The 16275-nt window shown below is 37.3% G+C and overlaps 1 pseudogene; it reads right to left on the bottom strand.

The window, feature by feature from the left end:
• Positions 1 to 1588: 1588 nt before the first annotated feature.
• Positions 1589 to 13127, bottom strand: LOC115816339 (antigen WC1.1-like; annotated as a pseudogene).
• Between the last annotated feature and the right edge of the window lie 3148 nt (positions 13128 to 16275).

Below are 16275 nucleotides of genomic sequence, written 5' to 3'. Positions count from 1 at the left end.
ACATATGTTACCCCCCAGTGGCCAGAAACAGTAACTGCAAAATAAAAGAGAAGCAGACAGGCATCCATGAGCCAGATTTTCAGTGGTGTTTTAGTGAGAGAGTGAGTGAGAGAGAGAGAGAGAGAGAGAGAGAGAGAGAGAGAGAGAGAGAGAGAGAGAGAGAGAGAGAAAGAAAGAGAGAGGGGGGGCAGGGGGAGTGTGTGTGTGTGTGTGAGTGTGTTTATGTTTGTCCATCTATTTTGTGTGATCTTCAAAAAGTCAACTACCTGTAAATCTTCATAATTTTTTAAATAACAAAATAAAGCCAAAACAGTTAAAGCCCACTGCTTCTTTTTTAGATATTTCAATATGTATGTATGTATTATTTTTTATTTCCATATATGTATACATATGTGTGTGTGTGTGTGTGTGTGTGTGTGTGTGTGTGTGTGTGTGTGTGTGTGTGTGTGTGTGTGTGACGACAACAGACATGTTAAGATCATCCCTGTCTCTGGACTAAGGTTTGACAGTACACTAAAATGCATCTTGTCACAAGCATTCGGAAATTTATGCTCAGTAATATCAGTGTGTGTGTGTGTGAGAGAGAGAGAGAGAGAGAGAGAGAGAGAGACAGAGACAGAGAGAGAGACAGAGAGAAAGAGTGTATATATTTGAGTGCTAATTTGTAATACTGTCCTTTACTGAGATCAACAGTGCTGAACACAGCTGTCTTACTAACTTATAATTTTATATGACAGATTTATTTATTTTTTTAATTATAATTTTTTATTTTATTTTGGGGAGGAAAAGAGGGAATCTAAAAAGCAGAAATGAAAGAATAAACATTCACACTCTTTTCTATGGTTCAATTATCTGCATAAACATTCTGGTACACCTTGCTTATATGTTCCCTAACATGTTGTTTTGGGTGAGCAAAGTTATCCTCTTTAACTTCACATGTAAGATTACTGTGTTTACAACTGAACTCTAAATATTCAATGTTTAGATTAGTAAGCAATCACTTAAGCACAATAAGCAATTTCTAAGGAAATATAGATTTCACATCAACTCAAACACATGATTCATAAGGTCATCCACATGAAAAGTCTTTATTGAATTTTATGCACTGACAAACAGGCATTAATGCTGAAGGTTATGATGTAAAGCACAGTCATACAGTCCTTAAGTGATCATTTTAAAAGCATAAACTAGATAATAAGAGTACTTGTAAATGATATAGTAATCAAGGTAATTGTCAAGATGTGACAAATTCATAATGACCAGAGCAAAATTAATGACTGAATAGGCACTACAGCAGTTGATATTACAAAAAAGTCTAATTAAAATAAACATTAAATCTACAATAAATGCCATAAGCAAGTCAAAAAAAAAAAAAAATAGCAAAATGAAGATGAAAGGAGCCTGATTTTATTTTTTCTCTAACCAAGCTGTTTATTCCCTGAGAAGAAAAAGAAGAGAGAGAAAAAGACTGCAGTATTACAGTGTATTAACAGTACAACATTATATTTCCTACACAGCTCAGTTCTTGTCTTCCTGCAAATTATGATTTTTTTATGCAGATTCTGTTGTCAGTCAACCTTCTTTTCTCTTATTTGGTCGCTTCGGTTGTCTTGACGTATTCTTCAGAGAGTTTTCTCTGGCCTTTGAGAGTTTCTTCCACCACATTTTCATATTCCATCTCTAGTGGAGTAAGGAGAGACAAAATTTGAAATTTGTTGTTTATGAAAATAATGCTGCTTACTCAGTTTTGCTATAAACAGAATTTTATCAGGGGCCCTGATCCTCCCCATTAATAAATCAGTCTGAGAGAAGATAATATGGTACTATAATGTGGTATTATGTTTTTTGGAAAATACATCAGCCATTATAACAAATCCAAAACTGATCATGATGCTTTTTCGTCATTTGCATTTATAGTGAGGTTGTGCATCTCCATTACTGGGGCCGATGCAATACACATCTCAATGTATTTCCAACAATCTGATACATTAAAGATACATATGAAGCAACTACTAACGTGATACGATATGACAATATGGTTCACCCCTATTACGATGCAGTGCGATTCAACATGATTTGATTCAGCACACTGCGATTCAACGCCATATGATGAGTTGCAGAAGAATGTGATGCTCAGCATGGTACAGATTGCTTGATTTTATTTCTTTGGTTCTTCTTCAGCAGACAGCAAATCATAAATGAACTAAAAAAGTGCCATTTTTATTTCACATATTTGTTTCTCTTGTACCATAAGTCAGTAAGCATCTCATTTATGCTATTTCTTTTTGACTACTAAAAAACACTTGGCCCTTTCACAAACAGACCTTTTCACAAGTCCTTCGTAGTGCAATCAAAAAATAAATAACAGTCCATGATAATATGTTAATGCTGTATAGTTTTTATAGATGGATTATTTATTGAAATCATCAGTGACGTAGTTTTTATCCGAGGCCTTGCCAGGATTCTGGTGCAGAATCTTAATTCAGAGTTAATGCCTTAATTTCAGAGTTAATGTCATGCTAGCCTGGTTTCTGAGTAGTCTGCTAACCATAGTGTTCCACATCACACATGTCAAGATGTCCCAGACATTACTGGACACTGCAAACAGCAAATATAATGATGAAACTGTAAATTTGCACTCTGGTTTATTCCCTCACTTTTACTTTCATGAGAAGTTGTCAGTTACTTCAAATTATTTGGCAAAGCTATAACCTGCCTAAAATACAAATTCTCTCTGGTCTTTTCTATGGGCTCAATACTGAATATTTTAAAATACACAATCCACTCATTTAATTTACTCAGTGGATTTCAAAATGTAATCAACAAATACAGCAAATAAAGTTGAGCTGAACTGAAATGTGAGGTAATTGATAAAATAGGCTGCTACATTAACAAGGGTGAACTTTTCCAATGAGACCACTTAACTCTTTGATCAATGAAAGTGTGGTCGCAAAAGCTCATTCAGCAAAAAGACTAAATATAAAGAGCCCCGGTTAACCAGTCAGATAACTTGGTACATTCCCCCAAGATGATTAAATCATCTAATTTGCCACAAAAACACTTAAAAAATGTAAAAAAAAAAAAAAAAAAATGTGAACACACTTATGGACAACTCATAGAGTACTCACTCTGAACATCTCCAACAGACTTGACATCGTCATAATCTTCCGGTGTAACCTCATCCTCATTTCCCCCTATGTGAAAATACAGACATTTTCACTGCATTCACAATACACACTCATGTGTCAGATCACCAATAGTTTTCCCTTCAGAAATGTTAAACACAAACATATGAATGAACACACTCATGGACTGATCATAGAGAACTAACTCTGAACATATTGCTGAACATCTCCAACAGACTCAACATCATCATAATCCTCTGGTGTAACCTCCTCCTCATTTCCCCCTATGTGAAAACACAGAAATTTTCACTCCATTCAGAACATTCACTCATGTGTCAGGTCACCAATAGTTTTCTCATCATCATAACACTCAACTTTTTCGTCTGCAAAAAACAGAGAAATTTAACTGAGTGGCTACTGTACGCGAGGACAGTCAACCTTCATATTTGTGTCTTTTCTCCAAGTCTAATGAAAGCCATGATCTAGGAGAAATTATTATCTGTTATCCTGTCTCACAAATAACAAGGCACCACTGGATGTGTATGGATTAGCCCAGCTGTGGCCGGATGCATTGATTTACACATTCCAATAGCCCCATGCTGATCAGACAGTCTCTGACTGTCTCCTGTAAGACATCTTCTGACATCTTATGTTTGGAAAATAAAACAGAGGTTGCCCAGAGACGTTTCACTCACCCCTCTGAACAGTGTTACTGGTTCTTTTAGTGATGAATCTGTCATTAATCTCCTCATAGACCACTTCAGACATAGTCATGTGTTTCCTCTTGGAGAGGGCTGAGTGAGAGAAAATAAAAAAACAATGGATCATATTTCATATTTGCAGCATGTGAAGACAGTAGCAGAGATGAAGCAGAGAACTTTTTGCTCCTGCTCTCTGTCCTCTTTGAAAGAAATTTTGCAAAAACTCGATGTCTCCAGACCTCAAAGTTTCTCCTACCTCTCCTCATTGCTCTGTTCTGATAAAACATCACAACTAGAAGCACCACCAGCAGTAGGAGCAGTGTTCCTAGAACCAGGAATATCGCTGAGGGAACAGACTGACGTGGAGCTGGAGATTGAGTCTTTGAGGTCGTGGTCCGTCTGGTAACAACTATTGGAGACACGAGAAAAAAATACAGAAAAATATCATACCACAGCATTTTGAAGATTTATTCATCACTGAACTGCTAGAGACATGAGAAATAAACAATTTAAAAAAAAATCACACCACAGTATACTGAACCTAAAGATTTATCTATCATTTTAATGTGATACCCCAACACTTGGCTAAACAAACTATTGGGTTAGAAAATGTAATCATTCACATAGTTATATTTTGTACTATGGATGAAAGGAGACAGTTTTAAGAAAATAAAGTTTAAGGAAGTTTTTTGGGTTCACCAGATGTTGCTTTGTTAAGAAAACAAGAGTGGAGACAGGAGTACATACAGGTGATCACATTACCTGATGATGGTAAGGAACCAGTAGATGTCATTATTTTCCCTACAAACACACACACACACAAAAAAAAACAAAACATGAAAAGCTTGTGAATGAATTTTATTTTAACTGTAATGACACTGGATCATTTTGCTATCACATTTTAATGATGGTAATATTCATCTTAAATTTACACTTCATAACAATGACATTCACCTGTAGTGGTTTCAGGTAGAGAGGATTGATCTGTAAAAGGTGAAAGATTGCAGTAGATCATCAATGTCGAACTTAATTCAGTTTTTTGAATTTTTAATATGAAATGTATGCTTTAGTGATGCATGGTTTAATGTGGTCATAGTTGAAATGAATGACATTATCCATAATAACCAAATATGAATAAATCAGTTTGAAAACAACTGGCACAAGCACAGACACTGGTACAAAAGTTTAAAGGATAGTATAATAGTAGTAAGTAGTATCACTACATGAATAAACATAATATATTTGACTGTGTATAAGTAGATCAGAATCCCTCTCTCAAACCTGTACAGGTGACCTGGGCGTGTCTCTCTTTGGAACAGTCAGTGTGGTTCTTCAGGGAGAGAGAGCAGTCCCACAGCTGGAACTCACTGCCTCTGCACTCCACTCTACTCAGCCACACAGTGTCCTCTCCATGACCAAAGACAACACTCCCATCAGCCCTCAGTGCCTGACCACAGCCCAGCTGCCTGCACACCACCTGAGCATCCCTCATGTCCCACAGATCATCACAGACTGAGCCCCAGGTACCGTTATGATAAACCTCCAGCCTCCCAGAGCACTGGCCCTCTCCTCCCATCAGTCTGAGGGGTAGACGGTCTACAAAACAAATGTTCAAAACACAAACTGCTAAATATTCCCATAAATTATGAGAATATTCAAAGCCATTGCTCATTATGTTCTCATAGAAATGATACCCATGTTTTACACTGAACGAAGCATGAAACTGCAGAGCAAACATGACGACTTTGCACTTGTACTCCAATTGGCTAGATCTCTCACAGGGAATTTGTCATAAATCCCTCTGCTAAACTGAGACTGTAACTCATCAACTGCTTGATGGCAAATTCACTTCATTTTGTTGTACAACACTGAAGTAATCTCTTACTTCATTTCAGTGATTCCATTTTTTTAAAACCTACAATCATGTTATCTCCTTCATTCATTAATGTCAATAAAAACATTTTCATGAAAGAGATCTAGGACTGAAATGTAATTTGAATAATTTTCAAGTTGTCTCACCTGAACATGGCCTCTGGGCTGTAGATGCTGAACATGTCAAATGACTTCGTGGGTTGGAACTTTTTTCTTCTGTATAAATAACAGAAGAAACATAACACCAACTTCAGTTTGTTATCTAAAAAAACATTCATAATTTTTCTTTAAAATGAAAAAAAAAAAAAAAAAAAAAAATTCGATCCACTCATCTACATGTTCTAAAATGCTCCTGATCTTCACTAGAGGTACAAAAACAGCATATTTTACAGGTGAGAAAAAATAAAATGCAACGACAGATAAGGATCGAATATAATGCTGTCTTACCTGAACAGGTAATTTGAGCCACTTCCACATCAGTGCATTCATTCTGACCCCACGGTGAAGATGGACACTGCCACAGAGTGACATCATGTGGTCTGCATTTCATTAAATCAAGCCAGTTTGGAGCTGAAGCCACTCTTGGTCTGGTCCAGTCAACACTGCCACTCTTTCCACAGTTCAGCTCTTGGCAGATTAAAGAGGCTGTGTCTGAGTCCATCTGGTTCATGCAGACATTACCCCAGGTCCCATTATAAAATACCTCCAGGTTCCCTGAGCAGCCTTCAGTAAGTCTGACCTCTTTAAACTCTGAAAAAACAAAGTGTCATTTTAAAGATTGATTTTCACTGTTTTGTCTTTGCAGTGATGTGAAACTTATCTCTAAAACAGAGAATGTTATAGTTTTTGCAGCAAAATAGTAATCCCAGGCAGGAAAATCAGCACAGGTTCTGAGGCACATTTTTCAGTTCTTTTCCACGCTACTTTCCATGACTAGTAATCCAGTATATTAATCATAATAGTTCTTTGGATCGAATCTATGATCAGCTCAAAATATCACCATGTGGAGAAAAGAGCTCATACATTTTTAAAATATGCATAATTTTTGATAGGATATGCATGCTTGAAAACAAAAATAAACATGTGATAATGAGTGAAATATTTTCTGAAAAATTAAGTAGTGTGCACTAGATAACTCTTTACCAGCACATTTATCTTCAGAGTAATAAAGTTATAAAGATTAATAGATTTGTTTGCTAAGGTCTTTCTATGGCTGAATACCTGAACACACCACTCCCACATCCTCACTGTGTCCACAGTCATGTTGTCCCCATCTCTTTGAAGAACAACTCAACAGGGACGTCTCGTTCCCCAGGCACTCCACCTCATCCAGCCATATGGGTCCAGTTCCAGGACCAAACCAGGCTGGAACTGGGACACTCAGGGGCTCTCCACACTGGAGCTGTCTGCACACAACCTGGGCATCCTCAATATCCCAGGAATCATCACACACTGTTCCCCATGAGTCTTTGTGGAAAATCTCCAATCTCCCTGCACATTCACTCCCAGAACCCACCAGCCTGAGGGACCTGGGACCTGAATCTACAAACAGGCGGAGACATACATTAAAAAAAAAAAAAAAAAAAACCCTCAAAAAAGGACTTCAACAACCAACTTGACCCATAATATCACTTACTTCAAAAAGGCCATATCAATTTAAAGGTCATTTTAGATCACATGAGTGTCTCACCAGAACAGATGACTGATGGATATTGATAGTGACCACAGTCCGCACCAGGATTGGCTCTACATTGAGATGTATGAGGTTCATTCCCAGAGCATGAAACATCTTGCAGGCACAGTTCATCGCCTCTGATGCTGGATGGAGAGGAGCTCCAGAACTTTACCACAGAGCCACAACCCAACTGTCTGCAGACCACAGAGGCTTCAGGGAAACCATAAGAGTCCAACAGATATCTCCTCCAGGCCTTACGGTAATAAATCTCAAACTCTCCCTCACATTCTCTCTCTCCAATGGTCCGCAGCATGTCATTCTGAAGAGAGTTTGAGGAATCTAAATAGAAAAGCATGTATTTATCAAAAACATCCATCAATTCAGCGATTTATTATCATAATACTTTAAGTTTGATAAGTGTTTAAAGATCATGTATCCATTAAACATTGCTATACAGAGATCACCACTCTACAAACTATGTAAGCTCACCAGAGCAGACAACTCCAACATCCTGTTCATGAGAACATGAAGCTCGACTCCATGAAGAGATGACACATTCTGACAGGTGGGTCTCATTCCCCTGGCAATAAAACACATCAGACCAAATGTGGCCACTCCCCTCTCCAAAACTGTCTAACCCCACGACCCCCAGAGCACTCCCACAATTCAGCTGTCTACAGAGGACACTGGCAGCTCTCATGTCCCATGATGCATCACACACTGTGCCCCATTCTTTCAGGTACCGCAGCTCAACACGACCAGCACAGGAGTCAGGGCCTCCAACCAGTTTGAACTCTGTGTAAGCTGTGCATGAAAAGTCATTCATTAGGGTCATAGACACATTTACACAACATGCAGGGGAATGTAGCAGTACAGGCTGGACAGTTCTTTTCTAGTAAATGCACAGACAATAAACATGTCAAATATTCTTGTAGGTTTTCAGTATAACGTTTTCTAAAGTTTCTGCAGTGGGACATTACATTTCCAAATTTTTATGATGATTTACTTAAAGGTGAGGGAAAAAACAGAAACTTTACCTGTGCATGTAAGTCCCACATCATTATCGTGAGAACAGTTTTGTTTTTGTGAAGGTGATTTTGGGCAAAGGAAAATCTCTGATTCATTTCCTCCACATTGAAACTCATCTGACAACACATGGCCCTCTCCTCTGCCAAAAGCTGCTCCTCTCAGAATTTCTCCAGGAGCCCCACAGCCCAGCTCTCGACACACAACCTCTGCATCCTGCTAGTCAAAGGCAGCATCACACACCGTGCCCCATTTGTTTCCACGTAGAAGCTCTAGTCTCCCAGAGCACAAGTTAAATCCATCCACTAGTCTGGTCACATGACCTGTCAATTCAAAAGACACAATGACTTCATCTTATAAATGTAATTAGAAGAAATTGCTTCCACATTTAATGGTGATAGCTGTAGTATTTTAGTTTAAATACTTAAATTCAGTTTGTTAAAATGACATGAAAACTGCAATTCAAAATTTTCTCTCAAAAATTTTCGTGTTGCTGTGCAGCAACTGGAGGTGAGACCTCATATTTTGCAATACATGGGTTATAAAATGTTTCACTAATTCTGAGGTTGCAAAAAAAAGCTAATATAATATCCTCATATCTGCCTTCTCCCCTCTCTCTAAAGACAAAATTGAAAATCCTGGATCCTTATGCACAACAAAGGCCATGCTACATGCATGATGATCATAGCACCATCTGTACCATTTGGCCATAGTCTGATAGGATTAAATTACAAGTACATTACTAGATCGCTTCATAGGACAGTATCTTGTGGCGATCTGGATTCCTCACATACTCTTCAGTGGCAGTAATACACAGGCAAAGGAAAAAAAAGAAAGAAAGAATAAAAACATAGGCTTTTTGATCATTTTTGGAAGCTACAGACTGACATATGCCTTATTACAACCCAAATACAGTCAGCTAAACTTGAGCATCAAGAACTCACAGGATTATAGGAATCAAAATCATAAAAATTCAAAGGTCAAACACAACTAGAAAATCAGCCGCCATGCAAACGACACAGCCTCAAAACCCATTTGACTGGTGACAGGAAATCCACAGACTCATAACTCAATTTTACATTGCTAAAATGTATTGACTTGATGGTGAAACACTTGTGACTATGTTATGTTAGCATGAAGTGTTTTTTTATGTAGTTATTTTTTTAGATGTTTATTGCATGTCCCATTAAACCTGTTCTGGAAGAGTTTTGAAATGTTTTTCTATGGTTTTCTCTGACTATATAGTGTCACTTAGTGCAACCATTTGACAAAAACTGGAACATATACTGTGAACCGTCAGTTTGCCCAGTGCTGTCTGCCCTGCATCTCCAGAAAACACATGTAAAACATTTAAGCAACTCTTTGAACAACCGTCCTTCAATTTTTTTGGAACCTTTGTTGTTGGGAAAGTGCATTTTGCTTTTCAAACATAAAAAAAAAATCAAAAACTATAGTTTCAATGTCCAGAAATCCCTACCTACAAAAATGTTTTGTAAATATTTCAAGGACATTTCTTTTCTAAACTCTAAAATAGGTTGTTGCAGTATAAATTTACTGGTGGGAAAGTATGCAGCAAAAAGACAAATGTATTGCCTTTGTCATGTTGGAATCATTTTGCTTCACAAGTGCTTCAGTACACCAGTTTATAAACCACCTTGAACTGGTGAGAATATTTAAGCCAGTTGTGTAACTTTTCTGAGTCATTTTGAACTGTTCTGTTGTAAAATATTTTCCTCTGGGAATAGAATGATAGGGTCTGATGTAACCATTCGGTAAATCAAACTAAATATAACATCTCAGGGAAAAAGCAGACATACTCTTGCTAAAAAAAAAAAGTACTCTACTTTAACTCCACTTAGAGTACTCTTTTTTTTTTTTTTAGCAAGAGCACTTCTACTTTTACTTTATCCACACGTGTCAAATTTACGTGATGAGAGTTAGGATGGTGGAGTTCAGAACCCATGCTCCATTTCACTACTGAGAACTTGACATATTAAACATCTTTACTAAGCTGCCAGAGTTATTCTACCCCCATCACTGCAAAAGCTAAAAAAAAAAAATTCACCAGTAATTCATTTTAATAATTTACATGAAGTTTTTATTTATTTTTGGTGTAAGAATACTGACTCACTTAATTTTTTTCAAGTTTGCATCACTTGAAATATTGGTGGTCAGTGAGCTATTGCTGTTTTGACATGAACACAATGGATCATCCCTTCACATGTTCAGAAATTCAAACTGCAGAAAAACATAGAAGGCATCTGAAACAGATTAGCTTTAAACAAATTACAACTTCGCCTAGACTGACTTTGCCATTTAAGTGTCTTCAACATATTTGACAGTACTGTAACAGAGTTCTGTTTCTGTTTCCTTCCTAGTTTGTACAGGGCATACGGGGAGTGGAATTCTGTTGAGCAGTTGTGTTGTTAACGAGTTTTTCTTGCTTAAAAAATGATTGTTCTGTGACGTGAAGTGTGTGTGCTTGTTATCTGCACTTTATCTACTCAGACAATGACTTAAATGTGTGTCACCATTTGGAAGTCTGACTCGTGCACATGGCTATCTAGCAGTGGTGCAGTTACTTTAAGTTAAATCTGACGTATCAATTGCTGTGTGACTAAGGCAGTGGTGTTTGAGAAACTTGCAATAAACTGAATTTGTTCAAATGGATTATTGCTTAACCTGCGGTCCTGAATTCTGTTACACTATGTTCTACTGCAGAGCATTAAGTACCGTCAGTTCATCTGAAACTACTTACTACATGGCTAAAACTAGTTGAAAATGATTTTCCATGTTAAATATGTATTGTTCACTGTCAAAGTGTAGGTTATTGAAAAATATCAAGTCATTCAGGCATAAAACAAGATTGATTTTATGATCAATTCAAGGTAACGAGTTTGCTTCTTTTTTTTTTTTCCTTAAATTAACTTATTGAAATTTACAGTAATCAGTCTACTTATAAAAACAACTGGTACCGATTTTAAGCACTGGATTCTCCTCTCTCCTTTAGTGGCATGTATGGTAATTATGTTCATTTTACCAAAAATCAACCCCCTTGTATGACTCTATATGCACAGCCCTCAATTTCAACTTGGAACTTGGGAAAAAAAACAAAAAAACACACCACTTATTTCATTATATATCAGTATCTCAAGTTGAAACCCATAAATGTGAGAGAGAGAGAGAGAGAGAGAGAGAGAGAGAGAGAGAGAGAGAGAGAGAGAGAGACAGAAACCAGTTTCTTCCAATGCCTGTGGTTTAACCACAGAACAGGTGCACAAACCTGACTGACACTCCACACTGAGGCAGCTTTGCTGCTGCCATGTTACTGAACCTTTTAACTAAACTATTGGGACATCATCTAGTTTTTATCATATTACTGACACTGTGTCTGCTTCCTGTCCCATGAATATTAAAAGTATGAGGCCCTGACACATCTGCTCTGAAAACTGAATAGACTTTAACCCTTTCTGCAATTAAGCCGAGAGCTGATAATAAAACTAATAAATCTTTAGCTAAAGAAACAATAAATCTTGACATATGAAGCTAATACAATTCCATGCTGTTACATGTATATATATAATTTCACTTATTGTACCCTCATGGACCATCCACTTCATAAAAACAAGAAGTCACTGCAATCTGTCGTCCATTTTCCCATTTCCCCGGGAAAACAGAGTGACGTCCCCTGATACCGGGAAATAAAATTCCCAACGGGAGACTAAGGCTGAAACATACACTGAGGTGTGGAGAGTGTGAACTGTAGTAGACAGTGGCGGGAGCCTCTCCAAAAAACTTGAAATTAGCATCAATTTTTAATTTAAAATTGGTGTCCTTGCAAGTGGACTGCTTCTGCTCTCACGCCAACAACAAACGCATCAGTGTTTCAACACGTCTACAAGTGGTGTGTGATACACGAATGGAGCTATTTTCGAATTATTTTCTCATCATTCTTCATTACTCTGTAATATCAAGCACCCATTCTCACGCTCTCTCAGCTGTGCCGTCAGAAAATAATAATAATAGCACAAAAATGATGACGCTTTTGAATGAGTGATTGTGCCATGTTCTCTGTTTCAGCTGGTTGTTTTCTCTGCTTAAGCAAGGGGTAAGTTATAAATATTCAATTTAATTTAATTCTTTAATTCTTTTAATTCATTTATCTAATGATGCAATATGATCTATCATTATTGCTAATCAAATTACTTTTATTTTATTTTATTTAGTTTTAATTTATTGTTTTGTTTTGACTTTTGATTTAAATACATTTTGTTTTTTAAAAAATGCATGCATTTACTTATGCTTCCTATCCTAGATTTAATTTTTTTTCCTTTTGTGTGTGTTTTGCCAGGGTCAGTGTTTCACCTGGTGCTCAGCGATTTTAGAAAACTATTAGCCGCAGACCGACAGCATGAGCAACAGAGTTAAGATTAAGATACAAAATAAATGTGCTTATCTACGGAGTTGGCATGTCAGTATATCCATGTAATTATGTAGTAAAGTTTTGTCCAGTCTACCTGAGCAGATGACTCCAACATCTTCAGAATGAAGACAGTTATGTTTGCCCCATCCTGCTGATGTACAGTTCTTCAGTGTAGACTCTGACCCACTGCAGGCCACATTTTCCATCCAGATTGGTCCTGATCCCTCTCCAAAATGAGCATTATACAATACCGCTACAGCCTCCCCACAGTCCAGTTCTCTACACACCACTGCAGCATCAGTCATATCCCAGGAAAAAGAACAAACCGTGCCCCACTGTCCCTCATGAAGAACCTCCACTCTCCCAGCACAGCGCTTACCACCATTCACCAGCCTCACACTGTCTGGAGCTGACAGAGAGAGAGAGAGAGAGAGAGAGAGAGAAAAGAAAGAAACTTCTCTCTGTAGAATTTTTTTTTACATCTTTTGCATATATTTTACAAGATTATGTTTCAAACTGAGTTAAGTGCATTTAACAGTATGCAATTTCTGTGCAAGGAATTGTCTCAGTGTAACATTCAAATGATTTCCAGTCGTGGATCATTTTCAGACTAGATAAACACTTCACATCTAAATATCAACCAACAATCTTTAATTCCACTGCTGTGCATTTCTCAATACTGTGCTACATCTGTAAATATTTCTATAAAACTCATTACATTTACAATGAAAGGATTCAGTCTCTCTCTTAATCATTTATTACATCTTAAACATATTTTCTTTAATTCTGTCTCTACACTACACAGACTCCTTTATAATGATCACTTGACCTTTTGACCATGAACCTGCACTTACCAGCTGTGATGACCTGAATGATGGAAAAGAGAAAAATGATCCACAGGCAGCTCTCCATCTCTCTCTCTCTCTACCCCAGACAACACTCTGTTTGAACAGCTCAGCACAGAGAAGAACCTTCACCTCTGATCTCCCAGAGTGACTGAAGTATCTGTGCACTTTCAACCCCCCTAGAGACAGCACCCTCACCACAACCACCAATTACACTCACTCTTACCTTATTAGAGAAACGACCACAAATCATCAAACAGCTACAGGGACAAATCAGAGACAGGCGTTTAGTTTTTCTCCAAATTGATCAAATCTATAAGATCAGTGCTGCTGAACAGGACTCCTCCTCTCAAGATCTGAAGACACGTCCATGTGAGGAGAGGAAATACACGACTGTATAGACGCAAACTGTGAGGGAAGAGACGGCCACCAATAAACTCTCAACGTCAGAGAGTTTAATATCACTGCCTAATGCGTCAGACTAAAATAGCATGATCTGAACAGTTTTAGAATTATAAATGGTTTTTTTTTTAAATCTATGTTACGTTTTAAGCAATAACTTATATATTCTGCTTTTGAAAAATATGTTTTATGACCTGTTTGAAATCTGTTTCTCTGATCACGCTCACATTCACTCACACACAAACTCACAGAAAGTACACAAGTACACATATAGTACACACATATATCCTTACATACAGGTGCGCGCGCACACACACACACACATACATACACACCCTCACACACAGGCCTTCCTTTTCAGTTTTCTTCCATGTCCTGTGGTCTGACTACACAGAACAGATGTGAAAACCTGACTGACACTCCACACTGAGGAAGCCCTGCTGCTGCCAAATTACTGAACCTTTTACTTTCAATTGTGACTGCCCACTTGGTCGGCACCTATTGCACACCTATCTGGCCAGGGAGGGGTCTCCTCTCTCTGTGGTCCTTCTCAAGATTTCTCCCATTTTCCCGTTTCCCTTTTGGGTTTTTGGGGTGTTTTTTCTTGCCTGCCATGAGGATTAAGTCAGGGGGTGCCGTCCTGTTTTGATTTGACTGTTGTGGCCTGTAAAGCCCTTTGAGACTGTAAACAGTGATATTGGGCTCTAAATAAACTTGAACTTGAACTTGAACTTTTAACTAAAACTAAAACTAACTGAACCATAGAGACATCATCTAGTTCTTTCACATTACTGACACTGTGTCTGCTTCCTTTCTCAAAAATATTAAAAATATATACTCTTGATACATCTGTTTGAAAAGCAGTTGAATCCTTGGTCATCTTATACTACTGAAAGAAACTTAATCAGCAAACAGTAAGCCAGAGGTGGCAAAAGTAAAAGTAGAAGTACTCTTGTTAAGAAAAAAAGTACTCTAAGTAGAGTTAAAGTATCCATCCTGAAAAATACTTAAATACAAGTAAAATAGTCACCCATTTACAGTTTACAAAAAGGGTTGTCTGTTTAACTCTACTTTGAGTATTTTTTTAGCAAGAGTACTTTTACTTTTACCTTTGACACCCCTGCTGTAAGCAAATACTTCACACAGATCACTAACTAAAAAAATACCCGCAGTCCATTAATCAACCAGTCATCTCCTAAAATGTTTTCATTGTCAGAATTTTAAATTGATCAGGTCCTAAAAATACATGAAGGTGTTAAAATGTCAATTTCGTTGTATTTTATCCAGCCAAATGAGGCTTGCAGGAGTAATCATTTCCTACTCAGTAGAGATCATGTTAGGTCACAGACGTTTAGGTTTTGCTCATTGTGTATGTTACCCCCCAGTGGCCAGAAACAGTAACTGCAAAATAAAACAAAAGCAGACAGGCATCCATGAACCAGATTTTCAGTGGTGTTTTAGTGAGTGAGAGATAGAGAGAGAGAGAGAGAGAGAGAGAGAGAGAGAGAGTGAGAGAGTGTGTATGTGCATGTTTCTGTCTGCCTGTTTGCCTGTTTTGTGAGATTGTCAAAAATTGTTATACTACCTGTAAATCTTCAGTTTTTTAAAGAATAAAATGTAGCCAAAATGATTAAAGCCTATTGCTTTTTTTTTAATATTTGAATTCATTTGATAATTTCAATTTAAACTTCTCCAAGACAGAAGAGAAGAAAGCTTTTGGTCATCAATTCTGATTTGGACCATTTGGAATGGTGTAGAAGCTTGCATTTTCTCAAACATTTACGACAATTCCAAGTGGTACAAATAATTGTGGATGTGGCATTTTCAGCTAAAATGTAAAAAATCCATAGAAATTGTGAGCATTATTAACATCTCTGACACCATGTCTTACCACCTTTTGTCGTTGTTTATGTCATTTCCAGCCAGATGAAACCTATTGGTCAAATAAAAATTCGCTATAAATGCAAATATGGCTTGGGTATGAATAATTTTGGGCTTAATTGTAGATATATGGGTCATTCCGTGTCAAACAGATAAGGTTTTGCTCAAATCACGTCTTTATCATAAATGGATCCCAAAAACAAGGCCCGTAAAATATGTCTGTTCAAATTCTATGGTTTCATATTGTTTCAGCCCTTGATATTATTTCGGTTTTATAGCCTCAAAAACGTCTTATAGGGGAAGCCATGTTTAGGAATTAAAATCT

Source organism: Chanos chanos, chromosome 7, assembly GCF_902362185.1.
Source record: "Chanos chanos chromosome 7, fChaCha1.1, whole genome shotgun sequence".
NCBI classification, from domain to species: domain Eukaryota; kingdom Metazoa; phylum Chordata; class Actinopteri; order Gonorynchiformes; family Chanidae; genus Chanos; species Chanos chanos.
Note: the sequence above shows the minus strand (reverse complement) of the source record. Positions and strands in the feature narration are given on the sequence as shown.